A 25,614-nucleotide genomic window follows, 5' to 3' on the forward strand; every position below is an offset into this window, starting at 1 on the left:
TAAGGACTCTTACAACTCAGGAAAGCATTATAATGGGAATATAAGACTTGAGAGTAGAATATAGATTCAGCAAATTTATCACCCAATTAGTAATTTTTATGGATTTTAAAATTGCTGTCCTTGAAGAACAAAAAAGGAAAGAAAAACCGAAACCCTATAAAACTGTAGATAATTTAAAATGACAGGTCATCAATGACTGAGACACAACCTTCCATATTTCATCCATACTTATCATGTTCATCTTCAAGCCTAATGTTCTCTAGAAGTTTGCATTATTTCTAATTTAACAAGAAATAAGGATACTTCATTTGAATAATTTCTTAATGTGAATTGCCTTTTTCTCTTACTGAAAATTTTCAACTGAAAATATAAGTGAACTAGAAATGTTCATCTTGTGAATGTCTAAGAAATAATCCGTCTGTGCTATAGTTTTCTTGAATCATATATAAGGCAAACATTAAAATTCTTTTAATTCCTAACATTGAAAGGAACTGAGAGGATCATATAGTTACAAACACTGTTTCACTAGAGCCTGTTCCAGTTGCTATACAGCATTTTGATGATGCTTCATCAATAAATAAAATTTACATTCTGATAGTTGTTGCATCATTCAAGTCAGTTTCTGTTTGAGGTTTTTGTTTGTTTGTTTTTCCCCTCCTCCTCTTCCTCCTCTTCCTTCTGATTCCTATCTTTGTCCCACAATGGTTTGAGATGTTACTATTTTACCATTTGGGACCTACTTTCTGTGCACATCTGAGCAACTGTTCTCCTGCCCAAGGGCAAAGAGCTGGTGGGAACTCAGTCATTAGTCACCAGCACAGTACTAATCCCGTAGCACGGGCTTCATTCCCAGTTTCCCTTTTCCTTAATTGTATGTATTTTTTGAAACTGATTGTGTTGTGTGTTTTCCTTTTTTTTTTTTTTGCCAGTTATTATTAAAATATCTTTGATTTTAGAATCCATAGTTAAGAAATAAAAACCAATTTGCTTTTTATTTCTTAAATATCGAAACTAATTATTAATGATTAATTTTCTTCACTATGAAGAAACTGAAAATTGAAAGGAAACTTACTTTCAGTTCCCTGATTCATTATCAGAAATCCAGCCTCAATTTACTACTCTTTTTAACTATTACTTTGAAATAACTTTACCCTTGCATAGAAGTTACAAAACCCACTTCCCCTAAAGAGAACATCTTTGAAAACCATAATACAATGATCAAAATCATAAAATTAAGATTTGTACAATACTATTAACTAAACTATAGACCTTAGTGGTATTTTGCCAGTTTTTACATGCACTCATTTTTTAGGTGGGAAGTAGAGTATAAAGTTCTATGAAATTTTATTACAGGTGTCATTTTGTGGAACCACTGTTACTCTGGATACAGACTGTTTCATGGCTCCAAAGAAACTCCTCTATGCGACCGCTTTATTGTCACACACCCTCCACAACTCAACTCCTAGAGGTCACAGCTCAGTTCTTCATCACTATAATTTTGTCATTTTAAGAATGTTATATAAGATGGAATCATGATGTGGGTAACATTTTGAGATTGCTTTTTTTCACTTAGCATAATGCCTTTAGGGTCTACCCTAATTTTTGTGTACTATGTATCAGTAGTTCATTCCTTTGTATTGTTGACTTGTATCAGATTGACACATAGATACTGCTATTGCTGAGAGAATGTTATGTCAATATGCCCTCTCAGCTTTTTAAAAAATGTTATACTTTATAACTTTTTCATTCTATTTTAACAGAAATCCTGGTTTCAAAATTTAACATTGACATTGTTTATTTCTTTAGTGGTAAACTAAAGGGATTTGAGTAAACTTATGTGGTGTAAATTTCATTCACACTCTAGAACCTTGTAAAAATAATCTTTTAAAAAATGAAGAAGCTCAAAAGGACATAAGATACATTTTGTTTTTAAATATTTTTAATGTTTTATTTATTTCTAGGAGAGAGAGAGAGAGAGACAGCGTGAGCAGGGGAGGGTCAGAGAGAGAGGGAGTCACAGACTGAAACAGGCTCCAGGCTCTGAGCTGGCAGTCAGCACAGAGCCTGACGCGGGGCTCGAACCCACGAACCGCGAGATCATGACCTAAGCGAAAGTCGGATGCTTAACCGACTAAGCCACCCAGGCGCCCCGTAAGATACATTTTTTAAGGCATGAAATAAATTCTGCAGTTTTAGTTTTGAGTCAAAGTAACCCTATTTATTCAAAGTTATTTTGGTCTACCCAGCACCACCTACCTTGGACCAGTATAATAGCACTCTGATGAGGGGAAAGGTAGGGAAGCATAATGTCAGATAGGTTTAAAGAGACTCACATCCCCAGCCACATTGATTTTGGGATGGTATGTAGCAAAGTCAGGCTAATCAGAGTCAAAGTCAACAAAACTCGACATGGGATAATGTGTTACAATACCGAGAAGTAAAACTCTTGCTGCTGACGTGGTTGTACCACAACATGGAGACAGCCAGCTAAAAATGAAGCCAACACAGAGGAATGCAATACTGAGAAACAGAGAAAAAGCAGATCTTGCTCTCATCATCTGAATCTTCAGATCTTGCCACATTTGCTCTAAATTAATCCTTTTTGCCTGCTTTGTGAAAATGGATATGGTCCCTTTAAAAATTTTTCCTATGCCAACTGGCATCATGTTAAACTGTCAGTAGAGGGCACCAGAGAAACATCGCACCAAAAAAAAATGGGTTTTACTTCCTGGTTCCTGTGCGTTGGCTCTTCAGGTGCCAGCAGCACCTGCAGCTTCTCTAGCACCCAGCTCCTCCCGTGTACAATGGCTTCCTCAGCATCAAGCATCTGCAGTGTGTACTGGCTCCAATATCCAGGGGCCAGCAGCTTCCCTCTGCACTTCCTTGGGCCCTTTTGTAGCAAAGTGCCTCCGATGAGTAAGTTACTTCTTCATGAATTTTCTTATATCCTAGAGGGTGCATTTCAGGCAAGTTCCAAAGCCTGAATACTTTCATAAAGTTCTGCCAGCATAGCCCCATGGATGGCTCAGACAGTCAGTGAGCCAGGGCCATGCCCTCTCGAACAAGGTCTGGATCTCAGTCTAGGGGTGAACTTTTCCTTGGGAGCTCAATCTCACCCCTGGAGGTCATGGTTACTCCTTACATCTACTATGCCTATATTCTTGAGCCATCACTTGATACTCGAATCCCCTATGATAGTTAATAATTCTTTATATTATTCCCTATTCAAATTATTATATGGTTTCTTTCTCTTGATTAGACTCAGATTGATACACCATGCCTGAAGGCTGAGCTACTCTTGGATTTGTCTGCTTAGTGATCTAATAAATTATACTTTCTGCTGATGTTGGCAATAGCTGGGTTTTTATAACTGGCACTGGAAGAGCTCTGATGCAAATAAGATCCATAAAATTAATAACAAGGTTAATAAAGACTAAATAATCTTAGAAAGCCCTATAAATATATTTTTAAAGTAGACAGTATTCAAACTTCATTAATACTTATTCCAGTTCTAGCAATTTTTTGGTCAGCTTCACAAGAATGATATTATAGTGTTACTCTGGAATAAGCTTTAAATTATTTTTTTAAAACCTTTGAATAGACTTCACAACTTGGACTCAGGGCTCTAGTGTTAAGGACCAGTTTCCTGCTGCACACCTCACCACATGCAGTGGAGAACCCTTCTCTCAGGGAACTGACACTAATCACTCTCTGGTGATGAATCAATGTAACCAAGTAACCATTAAGTAGTTTAGTGCACTTATATTGATCCAGAGACTATCCAAGATGAATATATGTGAACAGTGAAAGCAGATTTAATATAAGATATAGATACAGTAAGTTCAGGGTCCTTAACCAAAGAAATACTAGAAATTATTTTTCTTTTTGGTTTTATGTTTTTATTATCTTATGCATGTATAGAAATTGGTTGTTAACTTATCTTTTCCACCGTGCTATATTAATTGAAAACAGCTCTCTTATTTTTGGAATAGATACATGTTGTGTAGTGAAATTAAAAATGCAAAATTAACAAAGTCTGGATAGTCCCTAAGAGACACTTTCTGAGTGAGAAAATAGCATACAAATAAGTTCATCTCAGATTCTAACTGCAAAAATATAGGAAAGATGACAGTGATTTGGAAATGAACAATCATTGCTACCAATTTACAAATTTCCAATTAACTAAGATAACAAATAGAAACATGCTAGGTAGAATTTGCCACTAAAGTCAGATCAATAAGTATTTCAAAACCTAAAGAAATAGTTACTAAAACCCAAGCACACAGTGTCAAACTTGTTTTCACGAGCTAACAGTGTCTGTTGCAAAAAAAAAAAAAAGTGGGTGGGAGAAGTCGCCAAACTTTAAGGGTCTCAGACCTAACTTGTGTTTCTATGATTGTTATTAGAGAGACAATGACAATGATATAGTCAACAGTTAATAACCTGTCATCTCCATTAAAAATAGATAAGCGTCCAAAAGACTAAATTATTTGGATTAAAGTTCTGGCCACTGTAGTCTGGGGTAGGACAGGGTTTGGAACATGACATAGATTTGATGCTTTTGTGGCTAATGTATTTTTAAGAAATCACTTCATTGTGTTATGCCACTAATATCTCTGAGTTTTACAGATGTTTAGAAAAAATCCATATATTCTTATCTCAATTTTTTAAATATTTTCAACAAAAGATTAAAATTTGATATTTAAACTGAAATCTTGGATGCTTAAAACATAGCTTTATTAGTTAGAAACAAAAGAACCGGATACAGTTTTCTTTTCTACTCAGTTGAGAATGTGTTAACTTAGACTCATTTCACACTCTACATGGAAGAAGAACCTTTGTTTCTGCTTCTGTTACTGTATTGTCTGTTTTTCTTTTTCATTGAAGTCCACCCAACTTAACAACAGCAAAAGGAGGATTATATGAGGGAGATGGAAAAGTAAAATAAGAAGTTTCAACAGGACAACTGGAGCCTGTTGGGCCCCCAAAATACCGGAAAAGAGAGCCAACTATCATTTACTACACGTATTCTTTCTACTAGAAACTTTGTATGTGCTGCTTCATTAGATTCCAAAACAGGCTTTTAACAGTGGCATTATTAATCTACTATGGAAAAAAAGTGAGGCTCAAAATAACACACAATCATGACTCTAGTTCAAACCCAATTTGTTGGAATCCATAATCCATGGTGTCTCAATGAGCCATGCTGGCATTCAATGGAAAAAGAGGAAGGGAATAGAAAACAGAGAGAGCCAAGATAGAGAATGATGAAGAAAAGCTATTAGGTTGTTACCATATTTTCTTGCTTCTAGGTAACATTAATTCCTTTGTATGAGTATCTGTATCAATGTATGCTTCAATTCCAACACAGATGCCAATTTCAAAAATGCTGAAGTGTGAAAAATGTCATGCAGAATGGAAGAAATATGACAGTGAGAGGCGGCACCCTTCTGTATACTTGGTGGGGCTTCCTTGCAACTGAATGATGTGTACTACCCATGAAAAGATCTTTGGCTAAGAAAGCGATGTTCCTTCCCCCTAGTCTTTAGACCTCTCAGGATGCTCTTTGAGCGGGATAACCACGGAGGTGCATGAGAGAAGATCTTTATTTTATTCATTGCAGAACATTTCACTAACCCACTGATGAGATGAAACACAGAATCAAATACAGTTACAGGCTCAGTGTTAATCGTTTAAATGATCACATTTAAATTTTCTAAGATGGTCAAGATAATGGTTAAGTAAAAGAATCTGCAAAAAAAACCTTTGAAGATCCCACATTTTAAAATCATCATACACCACAATTATATTTGTACTTTGCTGATTACGCCAATAGTTTCATAACTAATGCTACCAAAAAATATTGAGAATATCAGTGGGGCACTTGTATAGCTTAGTCAGTTAACCATCTGACTCTTGCTTTCAGCTCGGGTCATAATCTCACAGTTTGTGGGATGGGAGTCCCATGTAAGGCTTTGCACTGACAGAATGGAACCTGCTTGAGATTTTCCCTCTCTCCCTCTCTCTCTGACATTTCCGTGCTTCTGCGTGTGCACATGCTCTCTCTCAAAACAAATAAATAAACATTTAAAGAAATATCAGCAAAATAATTTTAGTGCAATATAGTCTCTTTTTCATTCCACTATTTTATTATTTCAGTGGAATTCTGATGGCCTGCTGACAGATGTAGATTGCATTATAAAAGACTTACAGTTACCTTCAGTGGACCCAAACAACTATAAAACAACGGAAATAGTAATAGAAGATAGATACTTGTATTGCAAATAAAGAAAACAAGGAATGAGTTTTACCCTCAAATTTCCAGAATATACAGTTTTATCCCTTCTCTCTGGAGTAAACTTAGGTTATTTCATTAAACTGTTTTGACATGCCTTTCCCCTTCAGCATAAGGAATACTGTTCCCTAGAGAACATGGCAAGAGTGATACGGTACCTCTTTCTAGTCATTACCTCATCCTGTTAAATAAATCACATTTTCTTCTCAACTGAAGCCTCAACAAATTTCTTTCAAAATCTCTTTCAAAATGTACTTCTATCATTTTGCTATTCCTTTCCTTTTACTATACATGCTCATAATTTTTTGTGTAAACATTTTTTTAATGTTGATTTATTTTTGAGAGAGAGAGACACACACAGAGAGAGTGAGTAGGGGATGGGTAGAGAGAGGGGAAGACACAGAATCCAAATCAGGATCCAGGCTCCAAGTTGTCAGCACAGAGCCCAATGTGGGGCTCGAACCTGCCGACTGTGAGATCATGACCTGAGCAGAAGTCCAACTGACTGAGCCACCCAGTCGTCCCTGACTTATAAATTCTTACAGAGAAGGCATTGCTTCTTGTGTGTGCATGTCTTGGGCTAATACCTAGTGCACCATGGGTAATGGATTAATATTGAAGAAAACATATTTAGGGACATTTCTTCTTTTCAAAGTATAAACATGAGCATTGTATTTTTCTGACAGGAAATAGACTAATCTCATTCTATCACATATTTTATCATAAAAAAAGAGTATATACAAACCGGGTCATCATTTGAAATTTGAAAACTTGTTTAAAAATAGAATGTGGTGGAAAAGAGCTTGCCAGATACCATAAACAGAACTAAATGACAAAGGACTATCTTATCTTTTGATTATTTTGTGGGGACTAAGGTTTCGAACTCCTGCTAACCCCATTTTCATTTATCTGGGCTATGTTTTGCAAGCTTAGGATCCTCACAGCCCCAGCATTTTAAAGCCACGTGCCCAAATCAAAGTGTGTGTCTGTCTCTAAGAAGAAATGCTCTTAAGATCTAGGGGACATGCTCAACTTTGCTTCCTGAAGGATTTCCATTATAGAAACTTATTGTAAACCAGCCATTAGAATTATTGCTGGCAGTTTCTTGAAATATACATTTTAGAGATATTTTATACTCAAATAAGTGCATGAAACTTATTACGTAACAAAGTTAAAGTGCATCTATGCTGTACTACTTGATGTTCATGCAAGTAGAGAGGGCAGTGAATGGTGTGTGCTGCAACATTTATGACCTCTTACTAATACAGAATTTCATTCTTTAAAAATTTATTGGTGTTACATAACTGGGAACTAACTTTGCTTCTTTTATATCTGTCAACTCTCTATTTATCTTACTGTCTCTAATTTATGGGGCCAGGAAAAATATTCCTCTATTTCAACAAGAATTTCTTTAATACATTAAAAAAACAGTGAGTTCTCTGCTTAATGTGATATTTTTGAGCCTAATTAAATAATGACGGAGTCAAACAAGTCCAAATATTAGTTGATGGAGGCAATTTGTTGATGTCCTTCAGTGGTGCATAACAATGAGATCTGACAGAGCTTCAAACTGTACTATAATAAATCAACTTGATGACCTTGGATTTCTGAAACAGGAAATATAATAGCTCTTTGAGATCAGATATTTCCTCAGAAAATAAAGATAAACAGGGATGATGTTGGGACAGAAGACATAACAGAAACGTCTCCTAAGTGAACAGCATTTTGGAACATAATCCTTAGATTGTCATAATATTCCTCAAAATGCCATTAAGCTGCGTACTCCATAGATGGCTGGGTCAGAGTATATGATTTATCCTTTAATTAGTTCTAGCTACCTCCAAGGGGAAAACTGCAATATTTATTTTTTTTTAAAAAAAGAGGTTTGTCTATACAGAAAATATTACCAATGGGACAGATAAGCAAAGGCTAGTTCCTTGAAAGCTCACATCTCATAACTGTGTCAAATATAGGGAAACAAAAGAAAATGTATAATTTTTTCACATTTTATCTCTTAAAAATTTTTTTTAATTTTATTTATTTTAGAGAGAGAGAGAGCACACAAGCAGGGGAGGGGACAGAAGGAAGGAGAAAGAGAGAGAAATCTTAGGCAGGCTCCACATTCAGTGCAGAGCCTGATGAAGGGCTTGATCCCACGATCCTGGGATTATGACCTGAGCCAAAGTCAAGAGTCCAACAACCAATGGAGCCACCCAGGCACCCCACATGTTATCTCTTCTTGATTGTCACAGAGCATTGTGTCGTTGGCTCTTGGCTTTTTTCACTCCAAAGAGCATTTAGAGTCTCCCTGGCTCCATTCCTGGCTTTGCATTTACAGAATCTGGGTAATGAGTGGAGAAAACTGAGAAAATCAAGAAGAGAAACTGCTTGAAGGAGGAAGAGAAGATATAAAAAAAGAGGAAAATGAAAAGGAGGGGCCATGGGCTGGAATTCAAGGAAAAAGAGTTTTGGGGGGATCAAACAAGTTTTAGGGGACAATTTAAAGAGCTAAGAGAATTTTAAGAGAGTATACAATGAATCAAGAATTGGAACATATTCTGGGGGACGTTGGTGGCTTATCATTTGAGCGTCGCCTGACTTTGGCTCAGGTCATGATCTCACAGTTCCCGAGTTAGAGCCCCATGTGGGTTTCTCTACTGTCAGTGCCGGTGCCCATTTTGGATCTTCTGTCTCACTCTCTCTCTGCACCTCCCTCACTCACGCTCTCTGTCTCTCAAATATAAAAAGTAAACATTAAAAAAACCAAAAGAATTGGAACATACTTTAACATCTTTAGACTACATTAGAATTTTTTTAAAATAAAATTAGTGGGCAATGTTTCCTTAAAGCAATCTATGCTATGTGTAGACCATGTGTGTTTTGGCTTTTCTAGAGGTAAGAAATGATACTCCATTTTCCTTCCAAGTCCTTGATTTTAGGAGGCCCTTCAGGACCAATATACTGAATTCTTTCTCTCTTTTTTGTTTTTGTTTTTTGTTTTGTTTTGTTCTTAATGACTTATCTTTCAATGTAGTCAGATATAGTCTTTTAAAAATGTTTATTTATTTATTGAGGGGGAGACAGAAAGAGAGAGAGAATCCAAAGGAGGCTCTGCACCATAAGTGTGGTGCCTGATGAGGGGCTCAAACTCACAAACTGTGACATCATGACCTGAGCCAAGGTTGGATGCTTAACTGACTGAGCCATCCAAAGCCCCCTGAATTCTCTTAATCCTGATCACCATGTTTTATCCAAAAATTGTTAAAGTCTTAGATTTGTATTGGAGTATGATATTAAATTTTTCCATATTTGTATTTTTAAATATAAAATTTCTTCAGTATCATTTGATTTAAAAAGTTTGAATTATTAAAAGGAAAATTAGAGTCTCTATCCCATTCACTCCCATTTTCAATGTTCAAATGTCATCACTGACAGTTTTGTTATATACTGCTATTATATATGCAATGAACATAAATATATTTTAATATATATATATTATTTCCTTAGAACTCAGGCTTGACTCTACAATTGAACAAATACAGTTATTTTCATCTGCCTAGAGCTAAGTTCCCTTAAATGATCTAATGTACAATCATACATTATTGACAACTTCTATCTTGGTAAATCCCCCTTAAGGCGTTTTGTGCCTCCATGTCTATATTTGTACTAGTCAGGATAGGCTAAATGTTGCTGCACTAACAACTAATTCCATAACATAATATTTTTCTGAACCCCCCCCTACTCCCACTGTAGGTCAGCAGAGGCCTCTGCTCATTTAAGGATCCCACTATGTGCTTCCACAATCCTAGAGCAGTAGGAAGGGCACATGATGATCTGGACAGTGGCACCTGTAATTTCTGCCTGGAAATGAGATATATCACTTCTGTTCACTTTTCATTGGCCAAAGCAAGTTACATGGTCATGCCCAACTTTAAAAGAAAGGAGTAGTATATTCTGTTAGTGACTGGAAAGTAGACAGCTGAAATATTTGGTAAACACAATTCGTGACTCAGTATTTTCGCACCTATAATTTCTTTCCTGGGGTCATCTATCAAATCCTAGCCACTTTTGGGAAAAAGCAATGTTTTACATTACTGCCTCCTATCTTTACCCTCAAATATGCCTTAATATTCTACCCATGAATGTTATGGAAGGAGAATTTATAAAGCCAAAAATAAGGCCACTATCAACAAAATTTTAAGAAGACTGCATAGATTCCCAAAATATGGACATTTAGTTCTTATTCTATTTGCTTAATTTTTTAAATCCGTTGGCTTTATACACTGTTTCAGAAAGCTCCTTCATTTCTATGATGCCTTATTTCTTTGTTGGGTTACAAAGGGAAAACATGCAACAGAATTTTGAGTAGCATTCAACTTAATATGCAGCACTAGACCTGCTATTTGTTTCTTATAGACTTTAGGAATAAAAAATTGTTTACTGATTAGCGATTAAATGCTTGAGGTATTTATTTTTAGACCAGGTTTTCATTTTCTCCAATCCAGTTCACGAAGAGCAAAATCATATGTGAAACAGTCACACTAAACTTGGCTGAAAACAAAAGGCTCTGACTAGAGTGCCTGGAAGAATGTTTAATCATTATTCCCCTAGCCCAGCATATTTCTCAGCAGAGACAAGAGCATATACTGTGGCCATGGAAAATCTAGGGAACTGGAACTCTTGAAAATACCATTTATGCTACATCAAACTTGATCCCACTCAGGCAACGTAAATCTTTCCCATATGTGATGACTGCTTGTTGCCCAGCTTCCAATTCTAAAACAGACACTGTAAATATCCCAAATATTCCTTTTTAATTTCTACCAAGAGTCTGCAGCTGTCTTTATGCTTGCAGTTGAATGAATGGTTCTCTAATAAACTAGAAAGAGAGATCATTCACTCTGGGATGAGTAAAGAGATATTATCTTATATTTCAGGTATAAATTGGAGCCATTTTCATATCCCAGAATAGATCTAAATTTCAATAAAAATAAATTGCCCTTTAAAGTGCAGATACAATAAAATTAAAGAGAGCCAAAACACAATCTATCTTGAGTTTGGAACTATATTCTAAAACTCTCAATGTTTTGGCCCAAGATATTATTATAAGGACAATTTTCATAACCCAAAAACGGTGTGGGGTGATAAGGGATCATTTGTACTCCTACATGGAAAGTAAGAGGAGGTCTGAAAGATGTAATATTGCCAATGAATTGTCAGATTTCCCAAGGCACTTAGGTGACTTAAAGGTAGGACTTCTTGAAGTGCGGTCCATGGACAACGTGCATCATAATCACCTGGGGTTTTTGGTAAAATATCCTAGGGCCCCACACCAGGTTCTCTGAATCAGACACTCTGGGCACAGGCCCAGAAATCTGCATGTTAGGTTCTTCAAGGTAATTTTTGTACCTGCTAAAAATATCTAATATTCACAGATTTTATTGAGAGAGGATAAGAAGAAAAGAATATTTAAAATCAGGACTTTGGAAAACTAGCAATGAAACATTCTAAATTAGATCATAAAGCAAGGAGATGTACAAGTCTAGAAGTCTTTAGAAGAGAAAATATCACATTGATGGTTTAATAGGACTTTTCAAGGTGATTTTGAAGAATCCTCAACATGGCATCTCAGGGAGGTTCCATCATTATCCGCAATAGCAGTGTCTATAGGGAACGAACTGAAATGGCTGGCCCTGACCTCAGCTCCCCTAAGACCTTTCAGTAGGTAGCCTGCCATGCATATCAGAGGTTCAGACTGGGCACTGTCCTGCAGAGCATCTGGCTTTCTCTCATTACTAATACTTGTAATTTGCTTCTCTTTACTACTATTTGGCTCTCTGGGCTAGCTCAGTCTTGCCCCGCACTCTCTAGGAGTAGGTTTTGGGTGCTCCTACTGTAACCTGAGTTTTTGCTATTTTGGTGTCTTAGTTCCTATCTAGGGTCTAAAACCCAGCTGTTCAATGAGTCTACATTTTGTTTTCCATTTCACTCTTAAGAAAAGTCCCATCCCTGAACTCCAGCCAATCTGCTGACTAATTTCCCTGAAAACAAAAGCCTGCTTGATCTGTTTAGTATACAATCTTTAATTGCCTGACATCTATCTTTCTGTCTGGCTTGCATTTGCCACACCATGGTACCCCTGATGCTGCTTCTCCAAATTACACCCCAATGTTGTTAAGCCTGTGGGATGCCACGCCTGGCATTTCAGGAAAGATTTTTGTTCAGAGCCTACATTCGCATTTGCAGGGAGTAACAATCTCTCGCCCCACCCATATATACAAGTCTACTTCTGCATACCATCCCCTCTCTGTCTGCACACTGGGTAATAGGAAACGGCCATACACAGGCAGTTGCCAAGTTTTGGCCAAGAAATTCCATAGATGTCCCAGAGGACCAGTGAAAACCTAAATAGGTCATAGTTTGGAAAATTCTCACATCAGTAAGTTGAGTTAAGAACTTCTCAGGACTTAAATCTTCATAGGGAAGTTCTTGGTGAGTCCAAATTTAGCCTTTACTCTGAGTAAACTGCAATTCCCTCAGAAAGCCAGTAAGTGATTTTTCCCCCTTTCTGTCCATGATATCTATGGAGCCCATAGACTTGGAGCAGATGTTACTTGTTGGGCAGCTTAGCTGTGCTTTAAGAACTTGGGTAAAGATCACTCATTACAGTACAGGCTCACTTTTAAGGCACTTTTAGGCTGGCAACAATCCTTCTGAGCAATTTACCAACATTTCAGTATTTTCTCTGTGTCACTTCAGATAACATTGGTAACGAATAGAAACGTAACAGATGTTTCTGGTCCTTAGAGATCAGAATTTGGATGAAATACAGACCAAAGTATGAAGCTCTATTAAGCTGTCTAGAGTAGAGATTCTCCTATAAGATTCCTCTTTTCATCCCTAACCTTCTCACCTCAATGCTCAAGACCCAAACAGGATAAATCCTACACTTGGTCTTTCTAGCCTTGATGTTCCTCCAACTTTGAAGAAAAATATGTATAGTTTAGACTTTTGATAAGACTTTTAACTATTTCTATACTAGCATTTTTTATGGTAAAATAGGCAGCTAAAAACAATTGGTTTATGTTAAAAATGACTTATATAGAAGGAAGGAATAGATGTTGGTCTACAAAGTCAAGTGTATAAAATGTAACTTTCTTATCCTTTTATACTGTCTAGTGGCTGAAAGGTAATCCCAGTTAATCCAGGGCTGCCACTTTCCTGCGAGCCATCTGATGCTGGGGACATCTGGGGTTCTATGTCTTAGATAGAGGAGAGTGGGAATCTGGTCTATTATCATCATCCTTTGCACCACAGGCATCTCTGAGATGCTTTTTCTCCCCTGGTTTGTTCCTGGACTTCTATCTATAAACCCTGGGACTAAGCCCCCTTGTCTTATCTCCTGGATTTTCCAGGTTTGACTCTCACTGCTTCTTCTCTTCCTCTCTTGGCTGCACTGAGGACATGGGATGAGCTGGGGGGTTGTTTTGGACATGTCTCCTCTCTACCCATTTTGAATATCCTGGTACCATGCAGAACAGAACTAAAAAATGATTTGAGTTTTGTAGCCTCCATGTACTACATATAGGAAGTGATTCACGGATTCCTCTGTTCTTAGATTCTCCCAACCTGGTCCAGGTACCCAGTTCAGGCAGTGGGACAGAGTGTGGCAAAACATGGTGCCCCTACTCCAGAATCCCACCATCCTTCAAGCAGCTAAAGTCCCTTTGCTTCCCTCTGATTCTTCTCTTTGGCTTCTTGCCATGAGAACCATTATCTGTTTTTAGGGATGGGATAAAGAGATCGGTTTTATTTTGTTGTTGTTGTTGTTGTTGTTGTTGTTATCATTTAAGGTTTGGATCCTGAGCATTTATGGAGCTAACTTTTTGAAACTCAAATACTGCTGCAAACAAAAATCTCCAAATCACTTTTTCCCCCTTAATTAACCTTTTTGTGAAGGAATATTTATCATATAGTAAATGAGATTTTTAAAAAGTGTAAGGGGACAGACTGTGAGTGAATATCAAAATATTTCGTGAATTTCAGCACTCAGTCTAAGCCTCCATCATCTCAAGGGACTGCTGAAACTCTGACAAATGGTGAAAAAGAAAGATACACAAAATTTAATAAAACACCTGAATGGTGAAATGAGTGAAGGTGGTTAAAAAAATAAAACAAACACCTGAATGACCATCTGCTTGATTATAAAATCAAGTAAATATGAAATAAGATCTATGTAGAGCAAAAACCTGGAATATTGTATCCAGAGGGAAAAAGAAAGAAGTTCATTGCTCTTGCCTGTGTCCTTATACTTTCCATTCAACTAACCAGATGTCTGGTGTCATAACAGGCTGCCTAATCCTTTAACATATCTTCATGTGAGAGTGCCTCACACAGGATGTATGTCCCTTTGTAACAAGACTAGAGCCATATCAGGCCCCTAAATTCACCATCTAGTGTCAGGCAATGCGTTAAGTGCCAGTCATACAAATCTGTAAGACAAAGTCCCTGACCTCCTGGAGCTTACAGTGCAGCAGAGCTAGGAAAGTAGATGAATGAGTAAGTACGAAATTAAACTAAGGCAAAGTAGTGAAAGCCATAGAAGTCATACTGTGGGTGGTAAAAGTAGGGATGCAGTCAGGGAAGGCATCTCAGAAGAGGTTATAATCTTAAAAAAGATGAGGCTGAGGAATACTCTAGGCTGAAAGGCCACCATGAGTGGCAAATAATACAAACCAGAGACCAGAAAAAGGCTGAGGCCAGGTGTTTATATGAAAAAGTGGCAGAGATGGTGACAAATCTACATGTAGGTAGGAAAACATTCACTCTTTTAAAATGTTTTTAATGTTTATTTATCGTTGAGAGAGAGACCGAGTGTGAGTCGGGGAGGGGCAGAGAGAGAGGGAGACAGAATCTGAAGCAGGCTCCAGGCTCTGAGCTATCAGCACAGAGCCCAACGGGGCTCGAACTCACAAACTGTGAGATCATGAAGTCAGACACTTAACTGACTGAGCCACCGAGGTGCCCCAGGTAAACATTCACTCTTAAAAATGAAGTTATCCCAAGCCATTTCCGCAATCTGTGCATGTGTGTGTGTGTGTGTGTGTGTGTGCCTGCGTGCGTGCGTGTGTGTGTGTGTAAGAAATATCAGGTGGCTCTGTTGCACAATGGAGACCACCTTGGACTTCCAGTGAAGAAATGTGGTATTACATATTATAAAACTGCCACATTATAATACTGGTATTTTTCTGAAATGTACCAATATATCTCTGTTACAGAGATTTACTTCAGAGAAAACTGTGGTGCACTGGGAGTTGCGCTTTTGGGAGGATTCATAAATATTTCATTATTTATGAAGTCTGTCAGTAATTCCCATTTCAAGAGCTGAGGAAGTTTAAAGTCAAGTAAACAGCGTTTGGAAGGCTTTCTCCACCAAACAACAGCTCCTGTGAGTGAAAGAGAGGGTGGATCTCTACTCTCCGCACTGGCATCCAGCTATTCCTGCTGACACCGGGAGATGAAGGGAGAAGGAAAGAGAAGACTCAGTTTTATTTCCGTTGTGATTTTGAAACTATTTAATGCATTTATTATTCCAAGAAGCTGCCCATATAACAAGATGTACATGTTTAGAGAGAAGAAACACCCTCTAGACTTGCTCTTTGATCATTGATAAGGCTCTTCACCTAGTTGGGCCTGCTTTGGTCAGGTGAAATATGTGAGGCTTAATTATCAGATCCTCAAGACCCCACTCAACTTCCAAATTATATGACTTAGGCAACTTCCATTCATAGGTAATTAATGAGTAGGTTAAGGAAATGAAAGAAACCACAGAAGCTTTGATGCTAAAAAAGACCCAAAGTCCTCTGACACAAACAACTCAGTCTCTGAGGGAAAGCGCTAGAGAAGAAACCAGTAATAGCTTTCAATAAACTGGTACTGCATACGAGGGCAAATGGTCAGCATATCTACTCAAAGTAGAAGTCACATGTTGATTTGGAAAAACAAAATCAACCCATTACTCTAGGATAAAATTATGGTGAAATAATATTCCTGGAATACATCTGAAACCCCTTAGTCATTACTCTAGAGTATTCCCATTTAAATTTGACTGTGTCATTGCATGGATTCTTAAATTCACAGAAAGAGAAGCAATCTAAAAATGAGGCAGAGAGCCTGTTGTCAAAAATCTGGGAGAGATTCCTGACTTCTCCACTTGTTTGGTGACTGTAAGTTTGAGTCACAAAGAATAAACAAAGAAAATCAGATAGAAACGTTGAACAAAGAAAAGTGTTTATTTGTGGCATGTAGTTTGTAGTTATTAACAAAAAGAACAAAAAACAATTTGTTTTCCTTTTATTGCTCCCCTTTCTTAAAAGAAAAGAATGAGCTAGAAGATGCCTTTTTCTCAAAATAAAATAAAACACCCAATTACTTTAGTTTGACATCATTTGCAATTGGGCTAAGGTCTGGGTTAAGCCTTAGAGTAGATTTCTTAAAAAAAAAAAACAAAAAAACCCAAATTGAACTCATTAAGAATAAACCAGTCTCTTTAACTGGATTGCATTTTTTAAAAGAATGTTTAGTATAAATGTAATAAAATGTACTCTTTTGAATGCTGGATGAAGGAATGCATGGGGTGTGCACAGAATACTATGGTCTTTGCATATATGGCTTTGATACACATTAACCATTATTGGTATACTTATTACTTATATTTAATACTTATAATAAGTATTACTTATTACACTTATTATTTCTCATTTTTTGTGAGAAAATGGAGGCTTAGAAATAGTAAGTAACTTGCAGAGGATGATATATGTAAAATGTGCCAGAGCTGACCCTCAAATCCTATAATTTAACTCCACAGTCCCTGCTTTTAACTATTTACTAAGGATTCACTGAAAATTTGGGGGTAAATAGTATATATATAGTGTATATACACTACATATATTAATATGTACTATATATCTATTTCTTTAAAATATAGCTCTCTGGAGTGGCAAAGGATTGGAGAGAGGGGCACCAGTAAGGAGACAATGGGTTAAGAAGAGATAATTCAATTCTGAGCAAGGTAATAGTTTTGGGAATGAAAAAGAATGTGAAGAATATAGTTTTAAAATTCTATAGTAACTGTCACTTGGCTGCATAGGAAGTGGGGAAGGAGGTAAAGGATGAAGGGCTGATTGGAGTGAGGGAGTGATACAGTTTGCAGCACTAGAATGCCTGAAGCAGCCTTGTATGGGGAGCTCTGACCAGCAGGGCAACTACAGAAGGCTGTGCAGTCAAGCTGGGACCAAAATCTAGCCCACTTACCTGCCTAGCCAAAGATCCTAATACAAGTGTTGTACATAAAGAGAAAGGAAACCTGATTATAACTTGTACTAACTGTGGGCTACAAGAGGTCTTGCAGACCAGATCTCTAGATTGGACTTTAAGTCAAAGCCATGGGACTGGATGAGGAAGAACGTATACAGTAGTGGGAAATAAAACAAACAGAGACACAGAGCAAGGAAGAATACAGGAGCCCTCCAAAGAGAATGAAGAAAAGAAGCATGCAGACATAGGCTAGGACAAGATCCCTAACATTAAAAGATAGAAATATTTCAAGAAGAGCATGGCAGTAAACATTATCAATGGCAGAAAGAGCAGAGGTGAGCAGCGGATGAAAGCTCTAGATTTAGCAGTCAATTTAGCCATCATTAGCAACCTCTGAGAGGTAATCTGAGTATTGTGGTAGAAATAAATGGCAAACTTCAAAGAGTTTTATAGTCAGAGGGAGGTGAGAAAACAAAAACAGAAAAAAAACCACACACAAATTTTTTCTTGGCATCAGAAGAGAGAACTTGGTTGAGAAAGTTGAGTGTTTGTTTGTTTGTTTAGTGTAGCAGAAGCCTGAATATTGGTCGTGCACTGAGAAAAAGCAAAGGTGCAAGTAAAAGGACATACTTTATGAAGCAAGTCCCAGTTTCATCTTTATAAATATTTTGTTTAAAAGTTCCATAAACACTAGTAGCCCAGGAAATGCTTTAGCAAATACTCATTAACAAAGTGACAGCTATTTAAAAATGTTCCCATAGCTATTGTATATTTATCACCCCTTGTGTAATAAAGACTTCTGGCATGGAATCTTGAGTTCTTTCTTTAGTATGAGAACCCTTCTGTTCCCTGGAGATTTTCAGAGAATAGGGTACATGGTTGACCTCTTACTCAGACAGAAGGAAATTATGCTTTTACTTTTTGCCCCAGAATAAATTTATCATCCAGTCATTACTTCTGGATGAATATAGAGGTTAAACTAAAAGTTGGAGGCCTTGGTTCTAGATGAATAATATTTCTGGACTTAGTTTTCCTATGCTGCAAAAAGAGGGATTTAGATTTGCAAAGTTTTAAGTCATAATTCTAAAATAATCCAATGAACAAAAATCACATGTAAATGAATGCTTATCCTTACTTTGTGTATGACAGAACATACTGAAACAATGCAGGTCTCCAACAATGGGGGATGAATTCTGTTACTTTTGGAATTGCCATAGAATAGAACAGAATATTATGCAGTTGTATGTTATTTTTTTTCCAAAGTGTTCTAATATAGGAAAAAGTCCCCATAAAATGTTTTATGAAAAAACGTGGAACCCAAATTTGCAGTATTAAGCAATTTTGTAAAAGTAAAACAAAATAAAATATTGACACTATATTATGTGCACAGATACAGAAAGAAGTCTAATAGGAATGAATCCTCTAGGGAGTAGAATTGGTGATAATAATTTATTTCTTTTATATTGTCACTTTTTTCATAATCATTATAATTGTTAACTTTCTTGTCATTTATGTGGGGCATTTTATACCCCAGATTTGCAGGAAAGTTGTTGCCCTTTCCATTGTATTCAGTTCTGCTTATAATGTTTTCAGGCATGGAACTGGAGGGCACATGGAAGCTGTCTTCCCTCTGGATTTACGCTGTTCTGCAGAGAAGGCCCACAGAACACAGCTTTGGAATTAAACACATTCAAGAGCAAGCAGGTTGGTGAAAGAACGCTAAAGCAAAATAAAAATTGCTCCTTAGAAATACTATTATTATTTTTGTTGATTTGGAAACATATCACTGTTTACCTAGAGCTCTATAACTTACATAATCTTTAAAAATTACCTTTTAAAATTTTAAGATCACCAAAATAATATTTGGCTTGCAAAACTGTCTTAGGCTCAGTCATATTTATTTGTTCATCTAGTATCCTGCTATTTCCCAATAATAGTAATATATTAAAAATGTTAATAAAATAAATAATAGCAGCCTGTGCCTGTAGCAAATGTATTATAAATTCCACAATACCTTCAGCCAAATAAACAAAGGGTGGAGGAAAAGGGCTGAAATTTTCATGTCTTCCAACTCTGCTTTTTTTTTTTTAAGATTTTGTGTATTTAATTTTGAGAGTGAGGGAGAGAGAGAGCAGGGAAGGGGCACAGAGAGAGGGAGAGAGAGAATACCAACCAGACTGCCTGCTAAGAGCAGGGACATGGAGCTTGATTGCATGAACTATGAGATCATGACCTCAGCTGAAATTAAGAGACAGGGGCTCAACCAACTGAGTCACTACTCAGGTAGCCCCAACTTTGCTTTTTAAATTATTATTGACTATAGGCACCTGATGCTTTTCTTCCTGGTAATTTTGAGTTCTAAATTGCTGTTTGCTAATAGTCATTTCATAATTTATTACTGGCATCACTGAATGAAGTTTTTATGTTTTAGTATAACCCAACAGTAAACTGAATAACAAATACTCCAATAATAAAACATGAAGTAAAACATGATGGTTTTAGTATTATTTTTTGTTAAGGCCCTTTGCATTTAGGGATCGGAATTTATATTCATTCAACAAACATTTATTGCATAATTAAAATGAATGAAAAGAATCTTGGTCTTTATCCACATCACTTCCCAAATTGTCCAGAAGTACCATTGTTTAGTACATTAAACAAAAGGTAACATATAAGAACATACCTGGGTGAGTTTGAGGATCTTTTCTGGGGGATTAAATTGAAAATGAACTGAATTCTGATTTTTATGAAAAGAAAGCAATTATCTCTTTCTCTGTTCAACAACTAAGGAAATATTAATAGCTTCTGTCCCCTGTTCACAACCTACAGCTTTGGACTTGACAGAAACATGCACTTGCTCACCGAATTCTAATTCAGGAGGGTCTGTGTTCTGAGGCTTCTGGAACAGTCTCACAAGGCTGTGTCAAGAAAGACCCTTATAAAACACCATCAGTGAACATGAACAGGCGTGAGTTTGCTTCAGGGGGTTCTTCTATTTCTAGCTTTAAAAAGCACTTTCTAAATAGAAATCTTCATAAGTGTACGCTCATAACAGCGCTGAATTTTCAGTAATTTTAAGTTATGATAGTACAGTTTTCATTGTAAAATACATATCCCTTCATATAGTAGATTTCCTAATTAGGTAAGCATATGAAAATTAAATTTTGATTACATTGAAAGCCTTAATCAAGTAAAAACTAAAAGCTTTATTGCATGGACTTAAAATAGTGTATTTTCAATTTTAAAGAGTTATGTTTCAGTTGGAGTAACATTTTATTTTACAAGAACCCATACCATTGCTCTGTGCTGACGGCTCAAAGTCTGCTTGAGAGGGATCCTTTCCCTTCTCTCTTTCTCCCTCTCTCACACCCTCTCTCTCTTTCTCTCTCTCTCATAATAAATAAATATTAAAAAAATAACCCATGCCATTTAACTGAAGGAATGAAGGAGTAAAATAAACAAAAACAAAAACTCTAGCTTTTAGGCAGTGTTTCTAAATTTACGTGGACCCTAAATTCACACTAAACAAAAGGCAGTCCTTTAATTCATTGTTTCAAACAGAAAGAGTTTGTCTATACAGCACTAGATACTTTAACACCCAGTAACAATTTCTACACTGACTATATGAAACTTGTATTTTAAAAAGAGCTTAAGCAAAGGAGTCCCTGGGCAGCTCAGTCAGTTGAGTGCCTGGCTTTGGATCCGGTCATGATATCACGTTCATGGGTTCAAGCCTGGCATTGGGCTTACTGTTGTCAGTGTGGAGCCTGCTTTGGATCCTCTGTCTCCCTCTCTTTCTGCCTCTCCCCTGCTCATGCTCTCCCTCAAACATAAGTAAATATTAAAAAATATACATATTCATTAAAAAAAAAAGAAAAAAGAGCTTAAGCAAAAAAGGCCTCTAACATAAAAGGGCTCACACATAATTCTAAATAAGCTGTATAGTTAAGCCATTAGCAATTGACTAATTAAATTTGGAATTTAGAATCGGTCTGGACTCAGTTTATAGCTTCATGTATCTCTCTAGTATACCCAGTTTTAATTTTTGTCACGGGTAGAGTGGGATTAATTATCAGGATCACTGAGAAACCAGTGATTCATTTTGCATTGAAAGGCACAACACAAAAAAAAATATTGAAAGACAGGAAATTGTATATTCTGCTACTAAATGCAACGTTTTATTGTATTTTCAACTTAAAAGAAGTTGCAGCTAAGTGAGGATACAGTTAAAGAAATCAAGACATTATTGACACAGTTGAAAAAGACATATTTTTCTTTAAAGCGTAATGACACAGAAAGAATGGCAGAGACTAGATGAGAAATAGTTTTCCTTTTCCCTAACTCTTTCCTACAAAGCATTATGATGCTATTTCCCAGCCACGCATGCATATGAATAGCAAATGTGTAAATGGAACTAAAATAAAATACTTAGTACTTGATTAATATTAAGTCTGCCCCATGAGATTTGGTTAGTCACTGATTCCTTGACACACAGCTCCAGTAACTTTATAGAAAGGAGAAAAAGCAACACTTTCTGTATCTGATACAGTAATGCCTTACTTAGCCCAGAGCCGCTCTTCCATGGCAACTCCTACCATGGAACACAACTAAGGACTTGGACACAAACCAGAAGTCTCCTGAGCACCTAAAATAGATGTCACCATGTCTATGTGCTTTGGCCTGTGCACTTTCCTCATAAGAGAATCTCCTGGGCCCTCAAATAAAGTTATTGCTTCTCATTCCTTCCATGATTTTTTATAAACTTTTCTTTTCTGGATTTCTTGTGCACAGCACAAAAGAAATAGTAATTATAAAGACATGGATGAGGTTGCAGGGAGTTGTGAGAAGAATGCAAACTGTCCACACCCATAGTCACACTTCCATATGGGTGCTGGACACAGGAGGAAAAAAAAAGTCCTATAAAAATAATACAATTAAAGAAAAGCATAGTGATTGTGTGACCTTTCAACAAAAGGAGTAAAAGCTGTGCATACCATCAAATAGGCCCCTAACATATCATTACATTATAGAAAAATTCTACTATGTGTATCCATGATGAGAAGGCTAGGCAATTCAGAAAATGTTAAATTGAATTTAGTTCCCTCCAGAGAGATATCAAAATATATACTGGATCTCAGAAAGTTAACTATCCACAAACGGCTAAATTCTTTCTAAAACTTCTGCAGTTTTCAGTGGCAAATTTGTAAGCTTCACTTTTTGGAAAGTCGACAAATGTAGAACCCCTTAATTGTCTCATGATTCGTTTACTGACCAACAGCAAATATCATATATTAACTAGGCAGGTCTCTGGAGAAAGAGTGACACTTTAGATGACAGTGGTTCCTTTCTGTCCACTCCACTGCCACTTTAGGTTCTTATCCTTCTGCTCTGAGAGCCTCAATAGCTCAGTGATTTGAGATCTTGGAAATATTGTCACTTTAAGGTGGATGAATGTAAAGAAGATAAACCTTATTTAAAAAAAAAAAAGGCTGCCAGAATTTTAAAAAATAAATGGAAATGAAGGTAAGGAAGGGTTAAAATGAACAATTAAATATAAAGGTAGATTAACTTTTTTAAAAGTTTATTTTTGAGAGAGAGAGGGACAGAGCATGAGGCGGGGAGGTGCAGAGAGAGAGGGAGACACAGAATCTGAAACAGGCTCCAGGCTCTGAGCTGTCAGCACAGAGTCTGTCGCAGGCCTTGAACCCACAAACCGCAAGATCATGACCAGAGCCGAAGCTGGAAGCTCAACTGACTGAGCCACCCAGGTACCCCAAATAGAGAAGTAGATTAAAGGTAAAACTCTAATTCCAAATTGTATGTTTCCCAGGTCAGATTCACCAAGCTGTGATGAGGTCAGTGAGCCTTGACCAAGTCAGTTCAAGTGCCTGGAGCGGCTCTGTCCTGGCTCTACACGGGTTCTGTACTTCAAGTCAAAGAAGGATTAACCTGTCCCTCCCCTTCAATCAAGAGCATTCGTACATTCCACATTCCGTAATATTAAAGCCTATCTTTTTAAAAATCTGACATGAATAACAAAACATAAAACCACCCGTAACAAGATGCAACAAAGGACAAAGTTAAACTAAGCTTCAAACTAAAATAACAATTATTAGGTTCTGGAAAGCAAAACAAAACAAAAGCCTCAAATATCAACAGCCACAGAACAATACAGCCAAGAAACTAAGGTATTCTAAAGAAGTGTGTTTTCTCTCAGAGCAGAGGCGAGGTGGGGGGAAAAGGTCGAATGACCGCACAATACTTGTGCTCGAAACAAATAAACCCTGAAGGAGATTTCAATGAGTAAAAAACAGTACCTTATAAGTAACTGGTCTTGTCTACTCACAGCTGTTTCCAGTGCCGACTCTTGTTTAACTGTCTACTGCGTTCAGTTTAAAGTTAATTCTGTTGGCAAAAAAGTACAGAGCTTGTCTGGAAAATGCTGTTTGGACATAAACCATTCCTTTCAAAGCTGTAGTAGCTATATTTAAGTTTTCTTGTAGAGGGGGATATAAACCTTTCCTGTAGCTGATTTTCTTCCTCCTCCCACCCATCAGACTTAGTCAGTGTCCTCCTATCCCATATATTGAAGAAAGAGAGGAGAGAAAAAAAAAAAAAAAGGACCAGGAAATATACCTTAAATAATGTAGTAGTTGAGCATTTGGAAAAAGACACACACACGCGCACACACACACACACAAAAGGGAGAAAGAAGAACCATAGAAAGCATACCAGATCTTAAACATAATTTAGTCCAATGCCCTCATTTTATAGATGAGGAAACTGATACCCAGAGAAAATATGATTTGTACAAGGTCATTCACATAGTTAATTAACGCCACAGCTAAGAATAGTTACCAGGTTTCCCAACTCCCAATTCAATGCTGTTTCTACTACTCTAGTGTACCCGAAGGGAAATGGTGTACCTTTTTCCTGTGTATCCTTGGATAATACCCACATGAGTTGCCAGGGAACAGTAACACAATTACAATGTGAGAACCATCTGTTCTCAGAGAATACATTTTATACCACCTTAAAATCCTTAATACTGAAAGTTTCTCTATAGTGCCCAATTTCTTTCTATACTTAGAAAATTATCGTATCCTTTGTTGATTTTTTAAATAATATTTTTATTTTTCAGGAGTTGCCAGTTTTCAAGGGAAGTTAACATGCCTTAGTCCTTATAGAGGATATACGGGCTGGTGCTGTAACAGGTGTTAGTCTTTAATATTTCTACCCAAGATCAGTGATATTGAACTAGAAACATTACTATTACCACAGATCCAATTTCCAACTTGTCAATATTTTTTTTACCCTACATACAAATTTATTCGTATTATTACTGCTTATATATTTTGTTTAATAAAAGAGAAGCAGCATAATAATTTTTATTTGGTGTCTTTCATGTAAATTTCCTTTTCATATATAAAGAAATTATTTTTCTTCAACTATGGAGTGATATTCTTATTATAATAATTTAAAAAACCTTCCTTTCTAAAATGAATTCATTCATTCATTCATGCACTTATTTAACAAATATTAATTGAACATTTATAAACTTACCTCATCCTTCCCTTAAGGAATATAGTAACTGACAAGCAATAATTTAAAAAAAATTTAATGTTTATTTATTTTTGAGAGAGAGACACACAGAGCATGAATAAGGAGAGGGGCAGAGAGAGAGCGACTCGGAATCTGAAGCAGGCTGTCTGCAAGGACTCTGACTTTGGCAGGGCTCCAATCCATGAACCATAAGATCATGACCTGAGTGGAAGTCAGACACTTACTGACTGAGCCACCCAGGTGCCCTGACAAGCAATAACTTTTTGAGAAAAGTGCATAATTGTCAAATTACATCAAAGGGCTTAGTTAGCAAGTAAGGCCACTTTTCTGTAACTATCATTTTATCCATTCTTACACCACAAGCATGTGCCCAAAGTTTATTTACATTCTCTCCCTTGAGTTGCCCACTCTCAACAACATCTGTCTTAGGGTCAGATAAG

The 25,614-nt window shown here is 36.7% G+C and overlaps 1 protein-coding gene across 3 annotated transcripts in view; it reads right to left on the reverse strand.

Moving 5' to 3' along the window:
* The window catches only part of ARHGAP24 (Rho GTPase activating protein 24), a 496,491-nt gene that overhangs the window by 186,331 nt on the left and 284,546 nt on the right, over positions 1–25,614 (reverse strand). Inside the window, exon 1 of one of the 3 annotated variants that reach the window (XM_077765172.1) lies at positions 23,958–24,137. The exons of 1 other annotated variant lie outside the window; for it this stretch is intronic. The gene's annotated coding sequence lies outside the window, so the exon portion shown is untranslated. Of the gene's footprint in view, positions 1–23,928; positions 24,138–25,614 lie in introns of those variants that run through there. One more of the 3 variants, XM_077765171.1, reaches the window with a different exon arrangement.

This window comes from Crocuta crocuta, unplaced genomic scaffold (assembly GCF_008692635.1).
Source record: "Crocuta crocuta isolate KB4526 unplaced genomic scaffold, BGI_CrCroc_1.0 scaffold134, whole genome shotgun sequence".
NCBI lineage: Eukaryota > Metazoa > Chordata > Mammalia > Carnivora > Hyaenidae > Crocuta > Crocuta crocuta.